Here is a 19416-nt window from a genome sequence, read left to right on the forward strand (position 1 = left end):
TTTGTAGGTAAGTAAAATTTGATTAAAAACATGACTGTGAATGTCTTCAAAATCCCAACTCCTCCCAGTGTAATGCCACTAAAGGTTGTCTGCCCAACAGAACTTTTTGCTCCAACCACAAAAACCTGGACACTACTCTGGCTCGGTGGCTCCCACTGGGAGTAGTATCGGAATTCACTTCAAAGAACAAGCAGCTGACTCTCCTCTAAGGGAACTACCTTCTCGTTTCTGGTTTCAAAGCTAAGTCTAGTTTTCCTTTCCCAGGAATCTAACATACTAGGCTTGAAAACTTGGTCAAAATAGTAAATGCTCATAAGCAGAACATCTATCACAGAGTGTGGGGGTTGTTAAAATGAAAGAAACATATGGAGAAGAAGAAATAAACTTCCTTCTATTGAATTCTCTGGGTTCACTATGACCATTCCACTCAGGTCCCCATAGCCGGCTTATAGCCAGCAGCCTAACAATAGGGAAAATTATAGTCCATTCAGAAACAAACATTCTCAACTAATTCCAGTCACCTCAGTTTCTGCCTTTTCTAGGCTTCCCGTTTTACCTACTTTGGCCATTGCCACGGTTGAAACTGTCTTCTAGAATGACCTGGAAAAGAGATTCAGACAAGTCTCTAATTCTTCCCAGACCCACAAGCTGATCCAACCTACGTGCTACAAAGTAAGAAATGACCTGAAGGAAACCTTAAATCTGATAGTGAGTGTCATTTATTAGGCAAAACAGTAATTCTCTAACAAGGCAAACCTTTTTTTAAAGTCACCCACTGCAAGAAACCACTAATACATTACACAGTTAAAGATGCCTTTTTAAAATAGGCTCAATTCAAACTCCAATTTCAAAATAGGTCCCTCAAAAAAATCACTTTTGGGAGTTCCCTGATGGCATAGTGGTTAGGATTCTGGGCTTTCACTGCCATGACCCGGATTCAATTTCTGGTCAGGAAACTGAGATCATGCAAGCCATGGAGTGCGCGCGTACACACACACACTTTTATCAAGTGACTGTCTTTAGCACTGACTACCAGCAGTGGCTCTCAGCCTCTCTGCTGCCTCCACGGAGACTGCAGGCATGTCACCCTCCTGTCAGGGACACGGAATATACAATGATGCCCTGTACAGTAGAGTATTACCACTCCCATTTTACAGGTGAGAACTCTGAAGTTCGAGGAGCAGGGGTCTGTGTACACATTAGGGTAAGAGACAGACCGACTGAGCTAAGGGCAACCCCCATGATCACTCAGGAGGAAACTCTCAAACTCAGGTCTCCACATCCCTTTCTACCTCACTCATCACTATGAAACAAATCTCGACTGCAAGCTGGTTGGGTTTAGCAATCTTCCATTACTTTTCCTAAATAAAAACTTAACTCACTCCAAATTCCCATCTTAGTGATAGAATACAACTAGATCTCTGCATTTTCCCAAAGCAGACCAATTTATACAAATTTAAATTAACACAACTTTCCTTTCCCTGAAGATTCCCCAAAGAAGTGTTATTCAAACCAGTTCAAGATGGATACTACAAGCACTAACCCAGTGCAGAGGGTCTGCTTTGAGAAGTGCTTTCAGTTCAGAACAAATGAAGCAAAAACAATTCATAAAGCTTTACGAAAAGACAAACTTTAGTGACTAACGTTGTTTAATTAGAGGACAAATTTAGGCCTTCTGGAATCACTGTCTATCACATTTTTAAGAATCTAACACTCGTGAAGTTAAACAAAAAAGAAAAAAAGTTCATCACAGAATTAAGTCTTTCCTTTCTGTCTATTAAATTCAAACTACAAACCTCACCATCTGTTTTCCAGAGTCCCTGATTTTCAGAAAAATTCTCATTCCTTTCTTAATCCCTTCCATCTTAAAAACCATGATAAAATAAGCTTTATACATCCTCAGGAGTCAGCTTCTTTGAAATAAAGACCAGAGAGCACTATTTTAAGTCTTCTTAATGTCAACTTTATCTCAGAATTCAGAGATAAGTCTCTATAAAACTCAAGCAATGCACTTTTTAAAAGGTGCTTTCTTCTATTCCTCAAAAGACAAAATTTGTTTTTCTATTCAATTTTCAAATATTCACACATTTTAGGAGCAGGAAACCTCCTGAGGACAAAGACAATGACTGCTGCCTTTTACATTTAATAAATGAAGAATCCACTAGTTGCTTTTTTTATATATTTAAAATGATCTAAGAGATACTGTAGTTACCACTATAATTTGAGGCCTTTATTCAAAAGGTATTCTACTGTTATAAAACTGAGGTTTCAATTACAAGTTATTTTAAAAAGAAAAAATAATTTTTAAAAATCTAAATCTTAATGTCATCCACTTTCATGCTGAGAGACCTCAAGTAACATTACTTTCCTTTGATCTCAACTTTGATTACACAGTAAATTACAGTTTTTGTACCAAAGTACTCGACAAAATCCCACAGGGGGAAAAAAAATGACCCTGAACATTTTTTAAATAAGCTATCTCCCTCAGGAAAGCCTCAAGGGCCTTAGTTCCACCTTACAAGACTCAGTCATATGGGTAGGAATTTAAGATGTTAACAAGAAAAAAAAAAAAAGATGTTAACAAGAAAATCATTTATTTATTTAATTTTTGGCCACACAGCACAGCATGTAGAATCTTCGTTCCCTGACCAGGGATTGAAAGTGTGCCCTCTTCATTGGAAGCACAAAGTCTTAACCACTGGACCACCAGGGAAGTCCCTACCTCACCCTTCTTAAATACGTGTTTGATTCTTTAATATCCTATTAAGGCTCCCCTGGTGGCTCTGAATCTGCCTGCCAATGCAGAGGACACAGGTTCGATCTCTGGTCCAGGAAGAAGATCCCATGTGCCATGGGGCAACTAAGCCTCCCATAAAGAATTATCCAGTCCAGAAACGTGAATAATGCTGAGATTGATAAACTCTGTTTCAGTGGCTTAACAAGACAATTTTTTACAATCATGGACCTTACATTCTAGAGGAAGGAAACAAGGAAACAAATACATCAGCGATCAAAAGAAAGGAAAAAAGAGAACCAAAAGGGGGGTGTAGCAGCAGGGTACAGTGTTCTGTTAGATGGGGAGGGGCAGGGCTGGGGGCTTGGCTCTCAGAGCCTGGCTCTCCATAAGCAGTCAAGCCCCAGGAACATCTGGGGAAAGTATCTTCCAAAAAGAATTAACAAACATCAAGGAGACGGAAATGAATTTGATGTGTTAGAGAACTAAACGCCAAGGTAACTAGAACAGGGTGAGAAGAATGGTAGGAGATAAAATCTGAGGCCTTTATAAGCCATGCTCCATATCCTCCAATTAAAAATAAATAAATAAGAAGCCATCCTCCAAATCCAATAGTAGTATCCTTCTCTGGACTTCCCTGGTGTACAGTGGATGGGATTTCACCTGCCAATGCGGGGGACACAAGTTCAATCCCTGATCTGGGAAGACCCCACACGCCATGGGGCAACTAAGCCCACGAGCCACAACTACTGAGCCCACACACCTCGAGCCTGTGCACCACGACAAGAGAAGACACCGCTGGGAAAAGCTCACACACCACAACTAGAGAGTAACTCCTGCTTGCCACAACCAGAGAAAGCAATGAGGACCTAGCTCAACCAAAACAAATAAATAAAAATTTTAAAAAGTAGTATCCTCCTCCATCCAATATGCCTATTATACCAAAGAAGTCTAAACAAACCAATAGCTTCACATCCAAAGGAAACAAGTTCCACCAGTTATCTCATGCATTAACCCCACAGACTGTACCTCACCTCTCTTTGACTTGAGCACAGCTAGGGACCTAGGTACTAACCGGAAGCCTTCCAGGGTTAAAAGTTCCCTGCTGGGAATTTGCTTACCCGCCCACCTACCCTTCAGCCTTGCACCTGAAAAGCAGCAGTCTGGGGAGGCATGAGCTCTTCACCACAGTGGCACAAAGGCATCCAGTCCCCAAGCCACAGAACCCCACATGGAGAAGAGCCAGGAGGTCCCTGAGAGGATCCGCATGCCACTGCAGGAGACTAACAGCAGGAGTCAAACAGGTTCCTCTAATTTCGCAAGAACTGACATCAACAGAGAACTATGAACACGCCTCCGTGTGTTCTACGACAGAAGACCACAGAGTTTCCACTAAAGCAACTTTGGTTTCTCTAAAACACAAGGAAACAGACTAGAGTAACTTTCTTGTTCTACATCTTTCACCACCCTTCCCCTCCTCCAAAAGCTTTATATAATCTGAAAGTAATCTATAGCCCTCTTCTCTAAATAGAAAAGGTGCTCCCTCTCCCTTGAAATTCAATTCAGTCAAACCTCTGGTGAAACAGATTTTTATCATGTATGGCCATGGAAGTAATTAAAATTCCAAAGTTACTCCATGAAGGAAAAAAACATCATCTTTCCAATGGCAGGCATTTTCCATCAAGGAAATTTAACTATGCAGCAAACCTGATTGATCCAACAAGTAGTTTTAAAAAAAACCTCTTTACTTCAATGATTTTTCACTATTACAAGCAACACACAATTCTGGAAGAAAAAAGGATGGAGGCAGAAGTGCACACGCATGTGTGTATGTTTAGTCGCCTAGTCGTGTCCAACTCTTTGCAACTCCATGGGCGATAACCTGCCAGGCTCCTCTGTCCACGGGATTTCTCAGGCAAGAATACTGGATGGGTTGCCATTTCCTCCTCCAGGGGATCTTTCCAACTCAGGGATCAACCTGTGTCTCCTGTGTCTCCTGCATTTCGGACAGATTCTTCACCCACTGAGCCACCAGGAAGGCAGAAGAAAAATACACAACTTATGATGAAAATCTTTCAAATAGAATTTTTCTAATAAGAATATAATTATACATCCCAAAATGTAGCTTTTTCCGCTAATAAGACTCTTTCCTCTTGTCCCAAGTTATTTTTCAAAAGCGTGAAAAACATAAACTCAGAAGCCTACATATGCATAGACTACTTGATGTGGTAAATATCAGGTTCCACCGGTTATGTATGATTCCCAGATACAGGGAAACCCAGCAACGAAGTCCTCTCATCTAAAAGGACCACAAATCAATGAGAAGTCTACTTTTGTATTCAATTAAATAACCAGTTGTGAAGAATGGCTTCATTAAAAAGATTGCTAGAGACAACTAATATAAGAGCAACTATAACTACAATGCCTGGAAATCATCATAAACAGAGATGGTAAGAAACAACCTTACCAAACATCCCCAGCCCCCACCACACCCCTCAAAGCTAAGAGAAAATCCTACTATTCTGAAAGCAATGAAGCATTGGGAGGGTTGCTGTAGTTTTGGTCGCTAAGTCGTGTCAGATTCTTTTGAAACCCCATGGATTGTAGCCCACCAGGCTCCTCTGTCCATGGAATTCTCCAGGCAAGAAGACTGGAATGGGTAGCCACTCCCTTCTGCAGGGGATCTTCCCGATCAAGGGATCAAACCCTCATCTCTTGCATCTCCTGCACTGTCGGGCAGATTGTTTACCACAGAGCCACCTGGGAAACCCACTGGGAGGGTGGGGGAACATATAGAAAACAGTCGATTGCAGTAAAGCAGTTATAGTTCAGAGTGCTGTACTGCTTTAAAACACAGCCAGGGGGACTTCCCCGGTGGTCCAGTGGTTAAGAATCTGCCCTCCAATACAGGGGATTCAGGTTTGATCCCTGGTTAGAGAACGAAGATCCCACATGCCTCAGAGCAACTAAGCCTGCACACAGCGACCACTGAGTCCGCACTCTCAAGCCACGTGCCACACCCAGAGAAAGCCCGAGCGCCGCAACTGACACCTGAAACAGCCTAATAAATAAGTAAATACTCTAAAAATAAATAAACAAACCCACAGCCAATGATCAATAATCAATGAGACAAAGCTTTATTTTTATTATATATATATATATTTTTTGGCCATGTGACTTGTGAGATCTCAGTTCCCTGACCAGGGGCTGAACCTAGGCCATGGCAGTGAAAGCCCAGAATCCTAACCACTAGGCCACCAAGGAATTTCCAAGACAGTAACACTTTAGATTTCACACTGTTTTTGTGACTTTCTTCACCAAAACTGTTTCAATGAAATTTGTAAAAATCTATTAGAGCTGTTTCAATAGAGCTGTTCATCTTAGAACGTAAATCTATGGCAGAGCTGACATGGCTTCCTCAGGCTGCATTTAGCTACTAAGAGCCACAGACTTCCCGTATCTGGAAACTACGGTACTAGGCCTCTATCTACAACCTCATTAAGATAGGTACTCATTTGGCCCCTGATCTCCAAGTGAATAACCACAACCAAGAAGCAGCTGCAAACCCATCATTTCCAGATGCTTTACATACTGATGGTAAAAGATACAACAGTTTTTCCTTGTAAGGCCTAAGGTTCTATAACACAAAAAGAAGAGAATGTGCCCTCTCATACTGTTGAAATTAAGAACAAACTTCAAATCACAGTACTTTAACATCTCCAAAAATGATGCTGCATAAATCTAAGACAGATAACTAGTAAATCTGTTTTTAAAGCCTGAGTCAATTTTCCATTTCAAAAAAACAAAACCTAACAAAAAACAGATTCCTGGATTTGGACAGTGAAATGATGTAGAGTAGCTCAATGTTCATAACTAATATTTCCTCCCCACCCACACATCCCAGGAACCAGTGGGTTTAGAAATGTTGGGTAAAAAAAATGGAGTCACACAAGGCCAAAGTTATTACCATTTGCCATCATTTAACTACAGAAGAGAGGAGCTAATCAGATGAAGGACACATTCTAATTTAGAAATCCAGACCAAAGCTAGACAGACTAAAACACAGTCAGAATACAAAAGCAACTCAGGATAGCAATAAATGGTTTAGAAGGTCCTTCTAAAACAGAGCTTTCAAACTTGCCTGAGAAAAAAACACATCCTAGGGCATGTTTAACACACACACACGGGCATGTTTAATACACACACACACACTTCTGAGCACACACACACACACACACACACACACACTTCTGGGCGCACACACATACACACACACACTTCTGGGCGCGCACACACACACACTTCTGGGCACACACACACTTCTGGGCGCGCACACACACACACACTTCTGGGCGCGCACACACACACACACTTCTGGGCACACACACACTTCTGGGCACACACACACACACACACACACACTTCTGGGCACACACACACTTCTGGGCACACACACACACACACACACACACACTTCTGGGCACGCACACACACACACACACACACACACACACACACACACACACTTCTGGGTGCGCACACACACTTCTGGGCACACACACACTTCTGGGCACACACACACACACACACACACACACACTTCTGGGCACACACACACTTCTGGACACACACACACACACACACACACACACACTTCTGGGCCCTAATCCAGACCTACTAAAATCAGGGGAAAAAAGTTTAAGGCATAAATTAAGGAATAAAAGAAAGAAAATGGGAAACGAGACAACATAAAGAGAGGTATCAACAAAATTTTGGAAGCTGGACAGAAGATGCACTAGTGATAAATAACTTCACAGAAAGGAAAAAACCAAATGCCTAGAAGCAAGCAGATTTCTACCACAGAATCTCAGAAAAGGCCCAGAAACTGGAGGCATCCAGTACCTCTGCAGAAAGGGGTGTAGGAGGGGCTAAAAGAGAATTGGTTGAAAGTCTGTGTAACGTACCTGCAGCTAATTCATGCTGATGTGTGGCAGAGGCCAACACAATATTGTAGAGCAACTGTCCTCCAATTAAAATAAAAAAGAAAAACAAAACAAGGACAAAAAGTTTGTGTAAGAAGTAAGATTCTTCTATCCCTTCTGTCCCCACCCCAACACTGCCTGGTAAAAGATGAGAGAAGCTGAGCCAGAGGGCCTCTGAACCAAGGGACCAGTGATAGCTAAGGGCAGCTGAACCATACTGAGAACAAACGGGGATGAAGTGAGTCTAAGTGTACTCAATAATGAGACCTCTCCCCATCCCCGGCTCTCTTCTCCCACTCGGCTCCAAAAACACCTGCTGCTGGGCTGACACTCTCCAGGCAGAAAACCGTAGCAGTTCTCTCTGAGGAAAGTGACCAGCGCCGATTCACCCTAAAATGGTGCCCACCACTTGATGAGCCAGGGATCCGCACTCAGCTTTTTAGTGCCTCATCCCTAAAAATGAACAGATAGCCAAGAATTATTAGACGGTTCAAGAAAGCCTCTCACATGAGAGACAGGAAGCAAAGTAAATAAGCAAAACAGAATTCCTGACAACATGCAAAAATATTTATACATAAAATTCTGAGACATGTGTACCTATGGCTGACTCATGCCGATGTCTGGCAGAGAGCAACACAATATTGTAAAGCAATTATCCTCCAATTAAATTTTTAAAAATTTGGAGAAAACTTCTTGGAAACTAAAAAAAATTGATGGTAAATATTTAAAATACAAGAGCTGGAAGAAAAAACTAAGGCTGTCTGAAAATTGAATGAGGGGGAAAAATTCACAAGGGAAAAAAAATTGAGGGCTAGTCTAGGAGTTTCACCATTTGGATAACAGGGGTTCCGAGAAGTAGGGAGGAGAGAAATAATTATCAGAGAGAGAAACATTGTAAGAGATGATAATACAAGAAAACTTGACAGATGGAAAGGGTAAAAGTGTTAAGTCGCTCAGTCAGGTCTGACTCTTTGCGAACCTATAGACTATAGCCTGCCAGGCTCCTCTGTCCATGGAATTCTCCAGGCAAGAATGCTGGAGTGGGTTGCCATTCCCTTCTCCAGAGGATCTTCCCGACTCCAGGGATCGAACCCAGACTTCCCACACTGCAGGCAGATTCTTTACCATCTGAGCCACCAGGGAAGTAGATGGAAATAAGCTGCAGACTGCATTTTTTTTTCCCCTGGCCACACTGTACAGCTTGTGGGATCTTAGTTCCCCAAGCAGGGATCAAAGCTGGGCCCCCACTAGCAGAAACATGGAGTCCTAACCACTGGACCACCAGGGAACTCCCAAGCATGATGAATTCTAATATCCACCCCAAGGCACATCACTGCATTTCAGAATACCAAGGATAAGGACAAGACCCTAAATAGGACTAGCCTGGTGGTCCAGTGGTTAAGAATTCACCCTCCAATGCAGGAGGCAGGTAAAGACAAGACCCTAAAATCTTTCAGAGGAAAAAACAGATCCTATACAAAGAATCTAGAATTGAATAGCATCAAACTTCATAACATTATTACCAAAAGTTAGAAAATCACAAAGCAAGGTTTAAAATTTCCAAAGAAATATGACCCCCAACAAAACATTTTATATCTAGTCAAACTATCAACCAGCATGAAGGTAGAAAAGAGATGATTCAGACAGGCAAGCCCTCAAAAAATGCACCCATCCTATAGATCTTTTTCATAAAGTCTCTTCGACTCCACTAACATGTTTAAATGTGCTGAGAAGAGATACTTCCATCCGAGGTTAGGGATGAATTAATGACTGATACTTCGTAAATCAAGCAAGAAAAAGGAAATAAGGAAAAAAGGCAAATATAATACTTAAGGAAAAAAATATATAAAGAAGGAAATATAATCATAGTACACAGTCATCATATTGGATGCTACTTTTTTCTCTTCTGTTGATAACACTCACCTCTACTCCCTTCTGGACTCACAGGAGAGAAGGGAGGCTGGAGGTCTGGGAACTACTTTTCCTAGAATCCCCTGTCACTGGGTTGTGGTTTAAATTCCACCAACACATAGCATTCACTCAAGATCTAGAAGATAGAAGGAAGGTAGATGCCATTATTGATCCTCCAGGAACAATGAGCAGGTGCTCAGACAGATGACAGACATGTGGTTTGCAGCAGTTTTCAATATTCTGTAAATTGGCTGCTTTGGTGTTTAAGGCAGTCAGGATTATTAATGACTGCAGTTTCTTTCAAGCCCTGCAAGTGGCTTCCCCCGACCTATGCTCCCCTGGCCTTTCAATGATTTGATAATCTGTGAAATACCAAGAATGGTTGGTTTTTCTACATGAATCCTGATATATGACACCAAAACATATAGAATATTGATTTAATCAAGATCATGTTATATATATATATATAAGGCAGACAGCAAGAAGGGTTGTGCATGAATAGCAGCATAAGAATGCAAAACTCAAGTGTCCACAGCAAAAACTCAATAGATAATATCTAAGAGTGGAAAAATCAAGACGCAACAGTGTAAAAATACTATGTAGAAACATGAATATACATCACAAAAAAATACTAAAAGTATTATTAAATTATTAAAAATATTAAAAGCATTCAGAGAAGTGAGGAGAAATGGAGCAGCTCTTTAAGTACTGTAAGAATTACAGTACTATTTGACTCTTTACATATTCTGACTATTTTAATTTTAAATTTAACTACTAAAACCAAAAAATCTAACACTGTACAACAAAACCAAGCTTCAGAATATCAAAATTTCCCAAGAAAGGTCAACATTGGATCTGCTACCAATGCAGTTAAAGAAAGTAGCAAATCCCAAACAAACCAAAATAACTCATGTCTCAGGCTCAACTGCAATGAAGCAGGCTGCCCAATGTGACCTGAATCTCTGCCACAGCCTGGGTGTAACCAAACAAGGTTCACCACCCAGCACTCACACCATCACAAGTCAAATACGTGAGGAACTTTCAGGCCACTGTGAGAACTCATAAGCAAAATTTAATTGCAAAAGTAAGCACAAAAATAAAGGGATAAATCTTAAAACCAATTACTTAGTCCCCTTTTCAGGTCTTGTTCTCAATTTAATGCAACTAACTGAAAAACAAAAATAACCAACATCTGCTGTCAAAATATCTTTACAAGTTCTAAGAAACTGTTAATGAAGTTAAAAGATTTATCAGGTAGGCTGAAATCTAGTCACTGATGACAAAAAACAGGTCTTCTCACTTGAGGCTGGCCATCTCATAGGATTAGCACTTGGCTTCTATGTGCATTCCGTCATTTGCACAGCAGAAATATTAAAGTAGAAAACATATACAGAGAACAGTCAGAGGAAGAAAATCAGTGATGACAGTCTCCATTAAGAAAAGGCCTGAAAGAAAATTTAAGCAGCTGCTCCATAAAACGTTGATCCAGACTTCACATGGAGAGAAGTGTCATGCCTCATTTCAAAGATAATATATTAAGTCCCAACTCACCACAGAAGGTCTATTAACAAAGCTGTGACTTTCACTGCAGAAGAGTTTCTTCTCTCACACTAATACCCTTAAGCCATCAGATACACAGATGCTCCTTGCTGAAATGCTAGAAAAATCTGCACATTTTCATTCTGAGATCACTAGTGATGGTCTGCGAAATCAGGAGTCTACTTTGAGCTATGAAAACAGGGCAAGCTGATCCAATTACACAAGTAAGTACTAAATCAAAACAGGACCATCTGGGCTTTGAGAAAGAGTACTGTGATTCCTGAACAAAAGTCAATATAAAATATACTGCAGATACTGCAGATAAAAAATGGTTTCATATATTCAGAGTTATAATGGCCCTAAGCTACTGATCCATTTTGCATGTCCAGTAAGATGTATGCACCATGTTAAGACATACGGCCTAGATGACAAATTATTTTCAGTAGTTCACAAGAAGAACATCTGTGTTCTCTCTCTAGTGCATGAGGCTTACCAAAAAAACAGTCAATAATCCCCAGAGGTGAAGAGGTTTTTTGTTTCTTAAATAAGCAGGTCTGGCAAACTAACAAGCCCATCATCCCCCATGATCTAAGAACAGCTCCCCAACAATCTCCAAACCAGTTCTCAAGAGCGCCACATTTCAAGTTCTAATCCAGCCACAAGAGTTTAATGAGCAGGATCTAAAAGAAATCAAGACTAAAAAGAACAGGCTTTATCCAGGAAATTTTTTGGAAAACATGTTCCACTGTACCAACATCTTTATGATATTTGGTGGTTTCAGCATCAACAACGGTAAACTACTCCCAGGGGAAAGAACTGACAGAAAAAAGTCTCTACTGGAAAGGCTGAGCTCAAAACGAACTATACCATTTACCTGTATATTTTAAGAACTCACACTCTCTGAAGTCTTGCCCCATCTCTGCTTCTCACTCCCTAAGGTTCAGACACACCGGGACTCCCTTCAGCTTCCACATGGCCACGTTCTTTCCCTCCTCAGGACCTTCAGCTTTGCCATTTCCTCCCCTCATCCTTCAGGTTTCAGCCTTAGAAGTCAATTCCTCAGGGACCTTCCCTGACCACCCGCCTTCTCAATGAACTAGAGTCAGATTTCCCATTTGCAATCTCCACTGTACTGCTGGCAAACAGTAATTAATTACCCGTTTAATGGGTGTTTTCCCCACTAGACCATAACCGCATGAGTGCAAAGGCTGAATTAGTGTTGTTTTCACTGTTGCATCACCAGTACCCACCACAGTGCTTGGCACACAGTAGGAACTCAACAATTGTCAAGGAAATGAACAACAGGGCCCCCCAAAAAGCAGCCTCAGCAATTCTAATTTACCCTACAGATATGGTCACACATGCAAAAGGCCAAACATATATAGTTTTTCTCTGGAGCATAGTTTGTAACAGTAAAAGACTGGAAACATTACATATCTACCAGTATAGGGCAGGAGCTACTCTCTTTACTGCTCATATAGAATGACTGATTGCCAAAACAAGTTTTTTAAAAACTGTAGATAGAATTAGTGTGTGACACTCATTTTAAAAAATGCAAGACACATATATATTTACTTTGTACACATTATCTCTGGAAAGGATGTCAAGAGGACTTACCTGGTAGTCCAGTGGGTTAAGAATCTGCCTGCAAATGCAAGGGATATGGGTTCCATCTCTGGTCTGGGAAGATCCCACATGCCTCTGGACAACTAAGTTCATGTGCCACAACTAATGAAGCCTGAGCATCCTAGAGGCCATTCTCCCCAATAAAAGAAACCACTGTAACATGAATCCCAAGCACGGCAACTAAGAAAAAGCCCACACGCAGCAACAAAGACTCAGCATGGCCAAAATAAATAAATAAGATTAAAAAAAGAAAAAAAGGATCTCAAGAAATTGATAATATTAGCTGACTCTGGGAAGACAAACCAGAATGAAGAGTAGACAAGGGCAGAGGGTAGACTGCTCAATGCATACCATTTTTTTTACCCTTTCAAATTCTGGGCCACGTGAATATATTATCTATTTAAGAAAATAATATTTTTATTGTTATTTTCTTAAAAGTCCTGTCCTTGTAAGATAGTGACAGCAAGAGTTTAAATTAATCTCAAAAAGGAAAAAAAAATTAATCTCATACCTGGATCTTTAATGACAAACACCCTGCCTACATCTGAGCACTGGGAAGGTAGAAGTGGAAAGAAAGCTCACTCACTCCCCACACGTCTCAGACAGCATGTCCCATAATACACTGTACCTCTTTAGAAAATTCCTTTTTAAAAGAAAACCAAATGTTCCAATATGGACATATGGAGACTGTTTCACAGTCAGAGGTTTTATTGGGAGGGGAAAAGAGAGAGACTACTTGATTCAGGTTTTCAATGAGCACAGAGAGCAGGCTGATGAATTTGTATAGAAATATTATTACAAATACCAACTAAAAACAAATTGCTTTCACTCAGGGGCCTCAGTCTAAATGGAGCTTAATATAAATCCATGAAGTTTAAGAAGCTAAAACATTTTTGAAAACCAATTATTAAATGGGGAGGAGGACATCCCTGGTGGTACAGTGGACAGGAAGCCGCCTACCAATGCAGGGGACAAGGATTAACTCCCTGGTCTGGGAAGATTCCACATGCTGCAGAACAAGCCCGCGCACCACAACTAGAGAGCCTGTGTTCCAGAGCCCCCGAGGAGCCGCAACTACTGGGCCCACGCTCTAGAGCCTGTGCTCCACAAGAGAAGCCACTGCAACGAAAAGCCCGTGCACCGCCACAAAGAGCAGCCCCCGCTTGCGGCAAGTCGAGAACGCCCGGGCACAGCAACAAACACCCAGCACAGAGGCCCCCCCCAACTTTTTTTAATAGGAAGGAAATCTACATGTGTTCCTTGTTTATACAGATTTGCCACACTTCAAGACACTCTTCAGGAAAGAAAGACCTGAGACTAGATTAAATACAACTCCAATAATCGTATTTGTTACCACAATCAAAGCCCCGGACCAGGGTCAAAACCTCTGGATCTGAACCTGCATATCAGGAACAGAATCCTCTGGGCTAATGAAGGAGAAGAAAGGTGAATCCAGGGCCGCCAAGATTTGTTTTGAGGTTCTCTCCAATGTTACAGGGTCACTGTCATATACTGCAAGAAATGATCTTCATAATCCATCCCAAGACCTAATGGAGACACAGTTATCTTCAAATAATCATCTCCTGGAAAAAGTGCACCCACTAAGCAGAACACACTGAAAAAAGCGTTTACTAAGTAGAATTAAGTATTTAGGAGGGTCATACTAAATTGTTACAACTTTGCCAAGCTTAAATGGCAAGTGAGAAGCCAATTCCTGGCTTCCCTATCTGAGGACCTATTTGCCTCCACAGGCATCAGCCAAAATCTTAAGACAGCTAAGACTGACACAGACATTAGCAAACGCCTTCTTTCCCTACTAACATTGCTTTTCTCCATAAAGCTCTATCCAGTATTTTTAAATACCCTTTGATAATAATACCAAAAAGTGCTCCTGAGTTTAGTCTGTGGCTCCCTAGGCTCAAAGGCTTGGGAATGAGAGCGAGGTGAAAAAAAGTTGGAAACATTCTCTTCCCCTCAACGCCTTGGGCTTTGAAAGCTAGGCAAAGGCAATGATTCTGCATTTAATCACCAGATGAATAAGAAACAGATTTGAATTTAGAAGGAACATAAAGGAGTGTAAGAACATTCAGTAAAGAGTACCGCCTCCATTTCCTTGCAGAGAGGCTCTCAGGATCTGCCAATGAACCTCACTTTGACATGGAACACCCCATCTACTCTAATCCAGGCCACATCCCCCAGGAGACAGTCAACCGGAACTCTGCCAACTTCTGCGCGGGAGCTGTGTGCAGAACAGTAGCAACAAGAACCTACTTTGAGAAGGAGATCAACAATCACACTCAGGAAGAAAAGAAGTTATTTGGCACCGGGAAACATGTTGCCAAAATGTTAGCCACAGCTTCAAGGTCCCGGTTTGTGTTTCTGCAACTATTCTCTGCTTTGACAGAGTCCATTCTCTGACCCAGGAAACCCAGCTCAGCTTCTGTCACCCTCCCCATCTGAAGCAGTCAAGAATTCTTTCAATGTGGTGGTATCAAACTGTGACACAGACAAGACGTCCACCAGAGACTAAAAAGGAGGGGGAAAATGTGCAATTTGCTGTTTTCCACTTGGGACTGGCTCCAGCAGAGCAACAGAAACACATGGCAGAATAGGAAAAACGGAAAACCATTATGTGAAAGAAGCAGGCTACACTAAGTCTGCCCAGAGCCTCCACAACTTATTTCCAAACCTTCTTAAAAACAAGCCAAAAAGACACACTGTAGGTTGAAATGACAGCAAAATATTAAGCAAGTTTTTACCCTCAAATAAGTGTACAGATAGGTTATATCCTGATAATCCCATCACAAACTGAAAATACCATTAAGTCAAAAATACATATAATACACCTAACCTACAGGACATCATAGATTAGCCTAGCCTACTTTAAACATGTTTAGAACACTTACATTAGCCTACAGTTGGGCAAAATCATCTAACACAAAGCTTATTTTAAAATAAAGTACTGCCAAGAGCCCCGGTTTTTCCAGCAGTCACGTACGGATGTGAGAGTTGAGGACTATAAAGAAAGCTGAGCACCGAAGAACTGATGCTTTTGAATTGTGGTGTTGGAGAAGACTCTTGAGAGTCCCTTGGACTGCAAGGAGATCAAACCAGTCGATCCTAAAGGAAATCAATTCTGAATATTCATTGGAAGGACTGATGATGAAGCTCCAATACTCTGGCTGCCTGATGGGAAGAACTGACTCATTAGAAAAGCCCTTGATGCTGAGAAGGATTGAAGGCAGGAGGAGAAGGGAACAGAGATGGTTAGATGGCATCACTGACTGGACGGACATGAGTGTGAGCAAGCTCCAGGAGCTGGCGATGGACAGGGAAGCCTGGCGTGCTGCAGTCCATGGGGTCGCAAAGAGCTGGACACTACTGACCAACTGAACTGAACTGACTGAATAGCTCATGTCATTTACTGAATACTGTACTAAAAATGAAAAACAGAACAGTTGTATGGGCACAGGATGGTTGTAAGTGTATATCAGCTGACTGCGAGCTGTGGCTGTCTGCCTCTGCCCAGCATCATAAGAGAGCCAAGTATCGACAGCTCAGGAAAAGATCAAAATTAAACATTCAAAGTACAGCTTCTACTGAATGCATATCGCTTACACACCACTGTGAAGCTGAAAACTAAGTCGAACCATGGTTAGTCAGGGACCATCCATATGTACTTCATGCCTGCAGTTCTTCCTGGGGTCGGGTTGCTGAAACAACCTGAACCAGCAGCCTGTGATTTTCAGAATTAATTCAGAGCAAAAGGAACACAGATTCAAGTTCACAAGGTTACTCTCCAATCCACCGTGCAATGCAGGAAACACGGGTTCAATCCCTAGTCCGGGAAGATTTCACATGCCACGGGGCAACTAAGACCCTGCGCCAAACTAAGCCGAAGAGCTGAAATTATTGGAGCCCACATGACCTAGAGCCCACCAAAAGAGTAGCCTCCAGAATGAGAAGCCCTCGCTCCGCAACTAGAAAGCAGCCTCTGCTCGCAGCACCTACAGAAAGCCCATGTGCAGCCAAAAATAAAATAATAAATACATAATTTTTTAATAAAAAGATTCTATCAAAGAGCCTAAGAAGTCAAGAAAGAACATCCACCAAAAGGAATACAACTCATCTCTTCCCTTCTTAAAAGCCATCAGTAAAACCTGAAAACCCCACAGTTCTCAACACCTTCCACTTTCCCCTGCATTTCATCTCTGTGCTGACATCACCTAACTAATCAGTACCAACTAAGATAAACACTACTCTGATACCAAGTGTGAAGCAGAGTTAGAAACTGCCCCCTCTTAAGCAAATCCACGTCAGACTTCAGAAATGCCAAGACTTTCAGGAACACGTCTAAGCTAAACAAGTTCGCCTATGCACCAAGTGTTTATAGAGTATTACACCCAAAGGAAAACCTAGAACAGTCAAGACGTTAAAGGATTAAGAATAAAGAAGCCAAAATTGTCCATGAGCACACTGGTCCCCAACAGCTGGCTAAAAGGACCAAAGCGACTGAACCAAAGCAAAAGGCTCAATTACCTAAAACTATTTTTTAGTGAATTCTCAAAGAGTTCATGAAGCAAGTGTTTGTCAAGAGTAAAATACTCTGGTAGCTAGAAAATAAAATACTGCATTCTCCCACATTCTCCATCAGTTCTCTCCATCAACCAACCTCTTTGATTTCCAATTCTAACTTCCCCATCTTCGTCTTGACCACAGCCAATACAACAGTGTAACACAACAATATGAAATTTCTGGTTACTAAAAGTTGACATTAAGAAAAGTTTAAAAATTGGACATGTATCAAATCCAAACCAACTCTTCCCAGGCACAAGGCACAAAAAAATGGACAAGACTGAGAAGAAGAAACTGGGAACGATATTTATCTTCTAAATATCAGTATTTCAGTCTTATTTTCAGGAATTACTTCTTTGCAACCACTTTAAAGATCCCATTTGCTTAACACAATCTTTTAGAGGCAGAGAGGGATCAAACCAACATCTCCAATGGGGGTAAAAAAAAGAGACAAAAAATGATCTGCCTCAAAATTACTTAGTAAATCCACAGAAGAGCTAGAACCGTCCTTAATCCCTGAGGTTCTCTTCTGATTCGTAGAAGGAAAAAAAGTCACCTAAAACATGCAGTAAGTCATTTAGAAACAAACACAGGGCAAAGATAACAGCGTGAAAAGGAAGGATCCTAGGGAGGTGGGGGATGCCAGAACTAAGACTTCACATCATTCCAACCTGAACCCTCAACTGCAGATCGCGCTCCCTTGCGAACCTCAACATGTAGCAATTCAACCTTAAACTCGATTGATTCCTTCCCAACTAACGTACTCAGATTCCCTCAAATATGAGCAATTTCCTCAGTTACCCCATAACCATTGGTTTTCACTCATCAATCCCCAAATATCACAGCGGCCTCCTCATCCGGAGCATCCTGTTAATTATCTGTTCCCAACAGGTCCTCTCTCCCCATCTCCCTTTTTGCGCACGGTTACCTCGTTCCTCACCCCAGTCGCCGTCTTACTCACCTCACCCAACCCTTCAGGATCCCTTATTTCCTGTCTCTCAACAACCTTCCTTCGCATCTCACAGTTAACGCTCGCCCCACACCGATTCCCGACCACTCCTCCCTACTTAGATTCCCCACGCCCCCTCTTCTCCAGGTTCTTTAGACTCAACCTCCAATCCCCCTCCCCTTAGGTCCCGCCCCTAGGACCCCTCTCCCACAGGCCCCTCCTCCAAAGTCCCCTCTCCCCTACAGCCCCGCCCCAGTCCCCCCTCCCCCGGCTCGCCCGCCCATTCAGATCCGCAGGTCATTTCAGCGACGGACCCACCCTCCCTGGACCCACTCTCCCCGACCTGGCCGCAGCGGCTCCGGGAGCGACTCCTCCGCCACCTCAGCTCTGGCTCCGTCCCGTCCTGCTTGCCCCGCGGCAAGCTCCCCTTCTCGCCGCCGCCGCCCCTTTTGCCAACCCGGAAATGGATCTGCTCCCACCGTCCCCAGCGTCCGCGAACAAAATGGAGGAGGGGGAGAAAGGAGGAGGGAGCAGAGGGCGAAGAGACACTACACGCATGCGCGTCTGGAAAGCCCGCCCCTTGCCGGCTCACGTAAAGGCGGAAGCGCTCGGTGGCCGCCATATTGGGGAGGTCGCAAGAATGTTGCTTAGCCGCTGAAAAGCAGGGTTTGCAACTTTGGTTGCAATTAGAATCACCTGGGAAGAGTTGACTAAATAGTGATACCTGAATTCCACACCCAGAGATCTTGATTTAATTGATCTTGTGTGTGGCTAGGCATCGGAACTTTTAAAACTGCGCAGTGATTCTAACATGTTGCTTAAGTGAAGACTCACTGAGCTGAACAGAGTTTCGAATAATGTCTTTTTCATCTTTTTTCCGCGTGCTTACGCGCACACACCATAAATGTCCTTTCCTAATTTCGAGTTAACGAAGAACCGCCCCAGTCAACCTTGCAAGGGCTCAGTAATCAAGCTCCGGTTGTCATGGCAACGGCGAGGCAGGCCCTGCTAACTAGTCACCCGTTAACGTCATCTTAGTTGCCTAACCCGAACACCTGTGAACATTCGTCTTCACTTTCCCGGACCTGGGCTTCCCAGTT

General features: G+C 42.3%; 1 protein-coding gene across 6 annotated transcripts in view; it reads right to left on the reverse strand.

Annotated features, from left to right (window-relative positions):
* The window catches only part of WIPF2 (WAS/WASL interacting protein family member 2), a 42836-nt gene extending 24023 nt beyond the window's left edge, over positions 1 to 18813 (reverse strand). The window contains exons 1-4 of one of the 6 annotated variants that reach the window (XM_065908887.1): positions 18660 to 18813; positions 9640 to 9763; positions 8030 to 8169; positions 7699 to 7753 (exon numbers count right to left, since the gene is read on the reverse strand). The gene's annotated coding sequence lies outside the window, so the exon portion shown is untranslated. Of the gene's footprint in view, positions 1 to 7698; positions 8170 to 9639; positions 9764 to 18328; positions 18444 to 18659 lie in introns of those variants that run through there. The other 5 variants (XM_065908886.1, XM_065908888.1, XM_065908889.1 and 2 more) reach the window with 5 other exon arrangements.
* Positions 18814 to 19416: the final 603 nt, after the last annotated feature.

Source organism: Muntiacus reevesi, chromosome 18 (assembly GCF_963930625.1).
Source record: "Muntiacus reevesi chromosome 18, mMunRee1.1, whole genome shotgun sequence".
Taxonomy (NCBI): Eukaryota; Metazoa; Chordata; class Mammalia; order Artiodactyla; family Cervidae; genus Muntiacus; species Muntiacus reevesi.